We start from the raw sequence: 9,330 nt of genomic DNA, 5'->3' as shown, positions 1-9,330 counted from the left end.
TAACAATAACATCGCAGGACTGTATCATCCACTGGCCGGGTTCCGTCCCTGAGGATAGCGGAACCCAACTAGTCGGCACATCAACAACAGCTATTTTACCTTACCAGGAAGGAGACTCGATCTACGACACCGAGGCATCTACTAAAGTTATCAGTGACTCCGACAGAATGAAAACTAATGTCAATAACAGAACTACTCATGCGCGAGAAGTGCTCATGGTTCGACGACCGCGGTCACCATTAAATCTCCCGGAAGCACCTGATGTCAGATCATCAGATGAATCAGAATCCAACATATCACCTTTTGCCCAGGGCTACGACGGAGAAACAGACAGTCAGAGACAAGCTAGAGAAAGAAAAAACAAGTTGAAGCAAGGGCGTCAACACCGTGCTAGGCAGCGCAAGGAAGCTTGGATCAGATACGAGTCAGAATTGGCTGAGTACGACAAAAGAAAATCACAACGAGAAGTCGAGGGAAGACGCACGGCGAATACACCCTACGATAAGATTCGAGAGGCATTAGAAGAACTCAAAAAAACTTCACACCCCAGTGAAAAGTATGAACAGCTCCAGGACTTGCTCCGATCAACGATCCCGAAAACACATGAAGAGAGAGCCCGATCAAGACTACCCGCAAGATCAACAACCCACAGACAAGAAGAACAAAATCAAAGGAAATCTGCTTTCGAAAGACTTGGGCCAAGTGGAAGCCATAATGAAGGAAGTAGGAAGGAACATAATCAGGGCCACCGATTTGAACAACCCAGGAAGACTAGAAGTAGGGTACCTACCCAGACAATCTCGCAAGATTATTCCCGTCAGAACGACAGCTGGCCAGAAGAAGGTGCCGAATCCGAATTCAAAGAAACCAAGACGCACGACAGATTCCCCTGTTTCACGAACAGGCTTGCATTAGTACGATTACCTCACAAATTCAAACTGTCTAACCACTCCAAGTATGATGGCAAAACCGAACCAAGGCAATGGCTCAGAATATATTCACAATCAATTGAACTAGCCGGAGGAGATGACGATATTAAAACCCTTTTCTTTCCCATGGCACTGGAAGCCATGCCTCTCCAATGGTTCGACAAACTGAACCCAGGATCTATCAGAAATTGGGAGGATTTGCAAAGAGCTTTTTGCGAGAATTTTGCAGGAATCATTACACATCCAATCACCCATGCAGAATTAAAAGGACTCAAGCAAAAGGGAGGTAAAAGTCTCAGAAATTACTATCGACGATTCGGCGAACTACGAGCTCAAGTGCATGACATAACCGAACGAGAAGTAATTGAAGCTTTCTCTCACAGAATCATGGCTAGGTGGCAATTTCAAGATTTCTGCAAAGAAAATCCGAGAAACAATGAAGAATTCAGACGAACGGTAGAAAAGATGATTACTGCAGAAGAAAAAACACGGGAAAGGTTCCCAGACAGAAACAACCAGGACAACTCGGACAAGCAAAATCATCGGAGTAGCAGACATCAAGAAAGAAAACGTAGACCAGACAATACTGTGGCAATGGCCGACAAATCAAAGAAGTTTCCCAAACCCAGAAGATATGATGACATTGAAAGCATACGTTGCCCATTACACCCTGGCGGGAGGCACACCATCGGAAATTGCTACACTTTCAACGATCGATACACAAGAAAAGATAGTAAGGAAAACGCCAAAGAGGACAATCAGAAAAGAGAAGAAGACAACCACGAGGACAAAGGATTCCAAAAACCTAGGGGAACGGTAGCAGTGATTTTCTCAGGGGCTCCGGATTGCAGAAGCAAACATCAAGAAAAACTAGCACTACGGACCATTATGACAGCAGAGCCGGCTACACCAAGATACCTCAATTGGTCACAGTATCCTATCCAATTCACCAGAGAAGACCAATGGACTAGCGTGGGAAACGCGGGCCATTATCCATTGGTTTTGGATCCAACTATAGCTGGTATGACCGTCACCAAAGTACTAATCGATGGAGGAGCTGGGCTTAACATCATCTTTTCAGAAACTCTAAGGAAAATGGGACTACAACTCGCCGGGATGATTACACCAACAAGCACACCTTTTTACGGAATAGTACCCGGCAAAGCAGCCATGCCACTCGGACAAATTACTTTACCTGTTACCTTTGGAACTCCTTCAAACTACCGAACAGAGTTTATCAAATTCGAAGTCGCCGACTTCGACTCATCATATCATGCGATCCTCGGACGTCCAGCACTGGCCAAATTCATGGCAATACCACATTATCCGTACTTACTTCTTAAGATGCCAGGACCCAACGGTATCCTTTCTCTTCGAAGCGATTTAAAGCGCGCTTTTGACTGCGACGTTCAGGCGATCCAAATTGCAGCTAAAGCGCAAGCCGACAATGGAAGAAAAGAAATAGCCGCAATCGCTGCAGAAACAAGCCAAGAAGAATTAGAAATACCAGCTAAAAAACCCAGTATCATTGCACCACCAAAAGAAGCCGACGTCAAGCAAATCGACTTAGGCACAGGCGACACCTCCAAGACAGCGACTATCAGCGCTCACCTCTCGGCAAAATAGGAACTCGCGCTCACCAACTTTCTTCGGGACAACAAGGATATCTTCGCTTGGAAGCCAGCCGACATGCCAGGGGTCCCAAGAGAGTTGGCTGAGCATAGAATTGATGTTAACAAAAGCTCCAAACCTGTAAAACAACGGCTACGACGATTCTCACCCGACAAGAAAGCAGCAATTAAAAAGGAAATAACAAAACTGATGGCAGCCGGATTCATCAAGGAGATCCTACATCCAGACTGGCTAGCGAACCCGGTCCTTGTTCAAAAGAAAAACACGGACGAGTGGCGCATGTGCGTCGATTACACAGATCTCAACAAACATTGCCCAAAAGATCCGTTTGGGCTACCACGCATTGACCAGATAGTTGACTCGACAGCTGGATCTGCGTTATTATCTTTTCTCGATTGCTATTCAGGGTATCACCAGATCGCACTAAAAGAAGAAGACCAGAGCAAGACATCTTTCATCACCCCGTTTGGTGCCTACTGCTACAAGACCATGTCGTTTGGACTAAAAAACGCTGGCGCCACGTACCAAAGAGCTATCCAGACTTGCCTTGGGAATCAAATTGGTGAAAATGTGGAGGCATACGTGGACGATGTGGTGGTGAAAACAAAAAACCCAGACACTCTAATTGAAGATTTAAAGCAAACTTTCGAAAACTTGAAGAAATGGAGATGGAAACTGAATCCAAATAAATGTGTATTTGGAGTTCCCTCAGGTCAACTACTCGGATTTTTGGTCAGTCAGCGTGGGATTGAAGCCAGCACCAAGCAAATTCGAGCTATAACAGAGATGGGCCCACCTAGAAGTGTCAAAGATGTGCAGAAACTAACAGGATGCATGGCGGCCCTCAACCGGTTCATATCAAGACTCGGCGAAAAGGGGTTACCTTTCTTCAAACTACTAAAGAAGACAGACAAGTTCGAGTGGACAATAGAGGCCGACGAAGCTTTCAAAAAACTAAAAGAATACCTCACTTCGTCGCCTATCCTAACACTTCCAAAGAAAGATGAAGATATGATGCTATACATTGCGGCAACTCCTACCGTAATCAGCACAGCAATAGTCATAGAAAGAGAAGAACAAGGGCGCGTGTATAAAGTGCAACGTCCCGTATACTACATCAGCGAAGTGCTGTCAGAATCCAAAATCTGGTACCCGCATGTACAAAAACTACTCTACGCTTTACTCATTACCTCTCGGAAGCTTCGCCACTATTTCGAAAGCCACAAGATTACCGTAGTGACAGATTTTCCACTCGGAGACATCCTACACAATAAAGACGCCACAGGGCGCATATCCAAATGGGCAGTTGAAATTGGAGCTCTGGACATCAATTTCACCCCACGGAAAGCAATCAAATCTCAAGCCCTCGCCGATTTCGTGGCCGAATGGACAGAGATTCAACAGCCCTTATCAGATACAATTCTCGACCATTGGAAGATGTACTTTAATGGATCACTCAAACTAGGCGGGGCCGGAGCAGGCGTTCTCCTCATTTCTCCAGAAGGAAAACAACTCAAGTACGTCCTTCAGATATTATGGCAAGCTACAAATAACGAAGCAGAATACGAAGCCCTCATCCACGGGCTACGAGTCGCGATTACCCTCGGAATAAAAAGATTACTCGTATACGGCGACTCAGCAGTGGTCATCAATCAAGTCAACAAAGATTGGGACTGCACCAAAGAAAACATGGGTGCTTATTGTGCCGAAATACGGAAACTTGAAAAACACTTCCAAGGATTAGAAATTTTACACGTTCTACGCGATTCCAACATTGCAGCAGATGTCCTTGCCAAGCTTGGATCAGACAGAGCAAAGGTTCCACCTAGCGTATTCATAGAAGAACTATCAGTTCCCTCTATCAAACAACCCGGTGAAACAACACAAGAAATCCGGGCTAAAGGCGTTCAGATCCTGATAATCAACACTTCATGGACCCAAGTTTTCATTGACTATATCAAAGAAAACAAACTACCAGCAAATAAGGCAGAAGCCACCCAAGTTGTTCGCAGAAGCAAGAACTACGTTCTAGTAGGAGATAAACTTTACAGAAGAGCAGCATCATCAGGAGTACTCCTAAAATGTGTCTCATTTGAAGAGGGTAAAGAGATCCTAGACGAAATACACTCAGGTTGCTGTGGAAATCATGCCGCTTCAAGGACACTGGTTGGCAAAGCATTTCGTACCGGATTCTACTGGCCAACCGCTTTGAAAGACGCAGAAGAGCTTGTCAGAAAATGCAAAGGTTGCCAAATGTTTGCAAGACAAGCCCATGTACCAGCTCACAATCTTATCTGCATTCCACCCGCTTGGCCTTTTTCCTGCTGGGGGCTAGATCAAGTAGGACCCCTGAAAAAAGCAAAAGGTGGTTTCGAGTACATTTTTGTGGCAATCGACAAGTTTACCAAGTGGATTGAATACAAACCACTCGCGAAATACAGTGCAACCAAAGCAGTCGAGTTCATCCAAGACATTATGCACCGCTTCGGCATGCCAAATCGAATCATCACAGACCTAGGCTCACCCTTCACAGCTACAGAGTTCAGGAGCTGGGCGCAAGACTGTGGTTTCAGTATAGACTATGCGTCTGTCGCACATCCAGAAGCCAACGGACAAGTAGAAAGGGCTAATGGACTCATACTAGCCGGATTAAAACCAAGGTTATACGAAGAACTGGTGGACTATGGGTCCAAATGGATTGAAGAATTACCGAAGGTAGTATGGGGACTACGAACTCAAATAAGCAGAGCAACAGGCCACTCACCCTTCTTCCTAGTTTACGGGTCAGAGGCCGTACTACCCGCCGACTTGATCTGGACATCTCCAAAAATAGAACAATACGATGAAGGAGAAGCAGAACACACAAGAAGATTAGAACTCGACAGCTCAGAAGAAGTCAGAATAAACGCTACCCTCCAATCAGCTAGATACCTACAAGGTTTAAGACGGCACTACAACAAGAGTACCCAATCTCGATCACTACAAGTCGGAGACTTAGTGCTAAGAAGGATACAAAAGACTGATGGACGACACAAGCTACTCAGTCCTTGGGAAGGCCCGTTCATTGTCACAAAAGTCACCGGACCCGGCACATACAAGTTAATGACCGAAGATGGAAAAGAAGTCAGCAATACATGGCACATCAGCCAGCTAAGAAGATTCCATGCGTAAAAACAACTCAGGAAAAAACAGACATGCAAGCCACAAGGGACCTACGTTCACAACCAATGAAAGACAATACTCTTCAAAAACATATGTATTAGTTTATACTCATGATCAATAAAGATGATATTCATCCACAGCATGCCTTGTCATGACTTCCAACGAGTTGTTTTCACGAAACAAAAAGCAAAATGGCTGAAAACATGCCTGAGCATTCCGGCCGAGAGCAAAATAGCTGAAAAGATGCTTGAGCCCGCCGATGAGGGTAGCTAAAAGCTAAACACCCGAAACAAAAAGCAAAATGGCTGAAAACATGCCTGAGCATCCCGGCCGAGAGCAAAATAGCTGAAAAAACGCTTGAGCCCGCCGATGAGGGTAGCTAAAAGCTAACACCCGAAACAAAAAGCAAAATGGCTGAAAACATGCCTGAGCATCCCGGCCGAGAGCAAAATAGCTGAAAAAACGCTTGAGCCCGCCGATGAGGGTAGCTAAAAGCTAACACCCGAAACAAAAAGCAAAATGGCTGAAAACATGCCTGAGCATCCCGGCCGAGAGCAAAATAGCTGAAAAAACGCTTGAGCCCGCCGATGAGGGTAGCTAAAAGCTAACACCCGAAACAAAAAGCAAAATGGCTGAAAACATGCCTGAGCATCCCGGCCGAGAGCAAAATAGCTGAAAAAACGCTTGAGCCCGCCGATGAGGGTAGCTAAAAGCTAACACCCGAAACAAAAAGCAAAATGGCTGAAAACATGCCTGAGCGTCCCGGCCGAGTGCAAAATAGCTGAAAAGATGCTTGAGCTCGCCGATGAGGGTAGCTAAAAGCTAACAACCGAAACAAGTCGACCGAAATTTAACTTCAAAAGACCCTCCAGCACTTCGTTCCGAAAAGCAAGAGGCTCGGGGGCTACATCAAGATAGGAAAAGGAATACTTTTTTCTTCAGAAAAGAACGAGTGCCACTCAAGAAAGCACTCGGATGCCGAAGTTTATCAAGGCAACATTCTATACCAAGTCGTTTTACACAGCGCAGGCGAAAGGTTGTTAACACAAAAGATCTACATCTAACAAGTCATAGCACGGACAAAGCACTCGACGAATCACAAAGGAAAGAAGAAAATAAAAGTACTCGACAAATCGAGGGGCCTCGTCAGAATAACACACAGAGTTGTCTTACGAAGCAGAGATGGGAACAAGACAAGGTACTCAGCAAGTCAAGTAACTTCAACCACACCCATGCAAAGAATACATCAACAAAGATAAAGAATCTTCATTTAAAAAGAAGTGTAATATTACAAGAGGACGCTCAACCGAGTCAGGCGTTGTCATCAGAAAGAGAAATATCAATATTTAGACTATCTACAACCCTACTGGCTAGATCTTCAACCTCAGGTTCCATCCTTTCAACGGCGTCAAGATATTCTTGGCTTTCAGCTTCTTCTGCTATTTTGGAGAGGGGCGCTTCTGGAGCAAGGACCCGGACCTGGGCCAGCACATTCTTGGTACATACTTGGGCACACCTCTTCGCGAACTCTTGGAAACGAGTCAGAATCCGGGGAATGAACTGCGCCCAAGATTGCCCGTCATCCGCTAGAGTCCGAAGGACATCGGCCACCGAGCGGAAAGATTTCCACAAGGCATTCCAATTCTCGGTAGCCGTCGCCAGCTTCCCGGACAAGCCTTCAATGGTTTTTTGGGCCTGCACAAGATCTCTGTCAGCTCCACGCCTAATCAGCCTAGCAAGGGTGAGTTCTTCCTCAGCATGAGTGTTTACCTCCTCAGCTCTATTGTGACTAGAACGGACAAGGGCCTTCATTTCATCGATACTCTCCGAGAGCTTTTGTTTCTCAACTCGGAGAGCTAGACAGAACATCAAAGAACAAGTCAGCGGAAAAAGAAGTCAAAATACAAGAAGAATCAGGCAGAACCCGCGGCACCTTTGCATTCATTCTTCACAGACTCCACCGCAGCATCTCTCTGTTTCTCCGTCTCCACTACCCGGGCGCGAAGGGTTTTCTCCTCCTTTTGGTGCAATTGACGCTCCGTCTCCAACTCAACCCGGAGAAGGTCAAGATCGGCTTTCAGAGCGTCCACCTCCGAAGACAACTTCCTCTCATTTTCAGATGAGAAAAAGAAGCCAGAATGATCACGAGAAAAAGACTGAGCAGAAAGAGGCAAAGAGAAACAAGGCGTGAGGATAGAAGAAAAACAAGCATGCGAAAGAGAAGTGGCAGTAAAATTTACCTGGAGCTTTTCACCAAAAGAAGTCGCGAGGGTCGACAAGCTCCCCCAGGCTGCGGTCAGCTCCGATAACCGATGAGTGGCATCGAACTGTTGCACCACGTCATCGGACAGGGAGGGGCCGCCGGAGGCAAAAGAAGGGGAAAAAGAAGCCGGCTGGGGCGAAGCAGGAGCGACCAGAGCAACCTCCAGGGAAGCCGGAGCTAAACCCCCAGAAGAACCCGGCGCGACGGCCATAGTTACCTCCGGAGCGACCAAATCCGCGACTCCGCCAGGTAGCTCTGAAGCCCCCGCCGCGACTTCATCAACAGAATGTTGTGAGTCTCGAAGCTCAGAACTCGTTGGCATGACGGGAGGCAGAGAAGAAGTCGATGAAGAAATTAGAGAAGACGAAGCACTGAAAAGTGATAAAAGGAAGCACCAATAAGAACCAGAGGAAGGAAGATAAAAGCCAAAAAGATGAAGCAAGAATCTACTCACCCGACTACTTTTTTCTTTGCGAAGCCAAGAGAAGGCCTCGCAGGGGGAACCACGACGGCAAAGACGTCCCCGCCACCCAGCGACGGGAGCGGGACAGCCGACAGCGGAGCCACGGAAGAAGTCGGGGCTGGAGCCGTGGAAGAAATCCACACCGGAGGAGCAGTACAGCTCGGGGCAGAAGCAACCAAAGAACTCGACCCCGGAGCTTCGGAAGAAGTCGGCGCGAGAGCCTCGAAAGAACTCACACCCGACCTCCGATTACTTCAAAAAGTTCAAGACTAAAATTAAAAACAAAGAGGAAAAATTCAATGCGACAAGAATATGAAAAACGACTCACCGCCGCATGATGAGGGGAACTTCATCATCCTCTTCTTCCTCAGCCAGCGAAACCAGAGCACCTGCTGAAAAAGAGATGAAAAGTACTCGGTTCAAGAGAGAAACATGAAAATAAAAGAACAAAGAATACTAAACGTGCTCACCTAAGAGCATGCTAGCAACAACTGGAGTACCTGAGGGAGTACTTGGTTTGCGAGGCTTCTTGGAGACAGGCAAGCCAGATGAGGACCCGTCCATTCGCCCCCTCTTCGGGACACTGCGAGGACCGCGAGGGACTAGACGAGGAACATACTCTTCATATACATCATCAAATCTGAAAGAAACCCCAGGAAGGGCTGTAAAAGTTTGAGACTTACTAATTGCAGAAGTACCGGCTGAACGATCCCCAGTCTCCGCCACAGCAGGGAGAACATCAAGGGGGATCGGATCAACAAAGTTCCGCCCAAGCACCTACGAAAAAAGACAAAACACCAAGACAAGGAAAAACTAAGCAAGAACGGACGCAGAAAGAGTACTTAAAGAACTCAAATAAAAAGAAAAAGGAGGATAGGCAA

At 46.5% G+C, this 9,330-nt stretch overlaps 1 long non-coding RNA gene across 1 annotated transcript; it reads right to left on the bottom strand.

The window, feature by feature from the left end:
• Positions 1-8,677: 8,677 nt before the first annotated feature.
• Positions 8,678-9,048, bottom strand: LOC136545363 (uncharacterized). Its single transcript, XR_010781006.1, has 3 exons — positions 8,950-9,048; positions 8,778-8,841; positions 8,678-8,701 (listed from the first exon to the last, which is right to left on the bottom strand). It is a non-coding gene; the product is annotated as an uncharacterized lncRNA (long non-coding RNA).
• Positions 9,049-9,330: the final 282 nt, after the last annotated feature.

The sequence above is a fragment of the Miscanthus floridulus genome, chromosome 3 (assembly GCF_019320115.1).
Source record: "Miscanthus floridulus cultivar M001 chromosome 3, ASM1932011v1, whole genome shotgun sequence".
Taxonomy (NCBI): Eukaryota; Viridiplantae; Streptophyta; class Magnoliopsida; order Poales; family Poaceae; genus Miscanthus; species Miscanthus floridulus.
The sequence above is the reverse complement of the archived record's forward strand: the minus strand, read 5'-3'. Positions and strand labels throughout refer to the sequence as shown.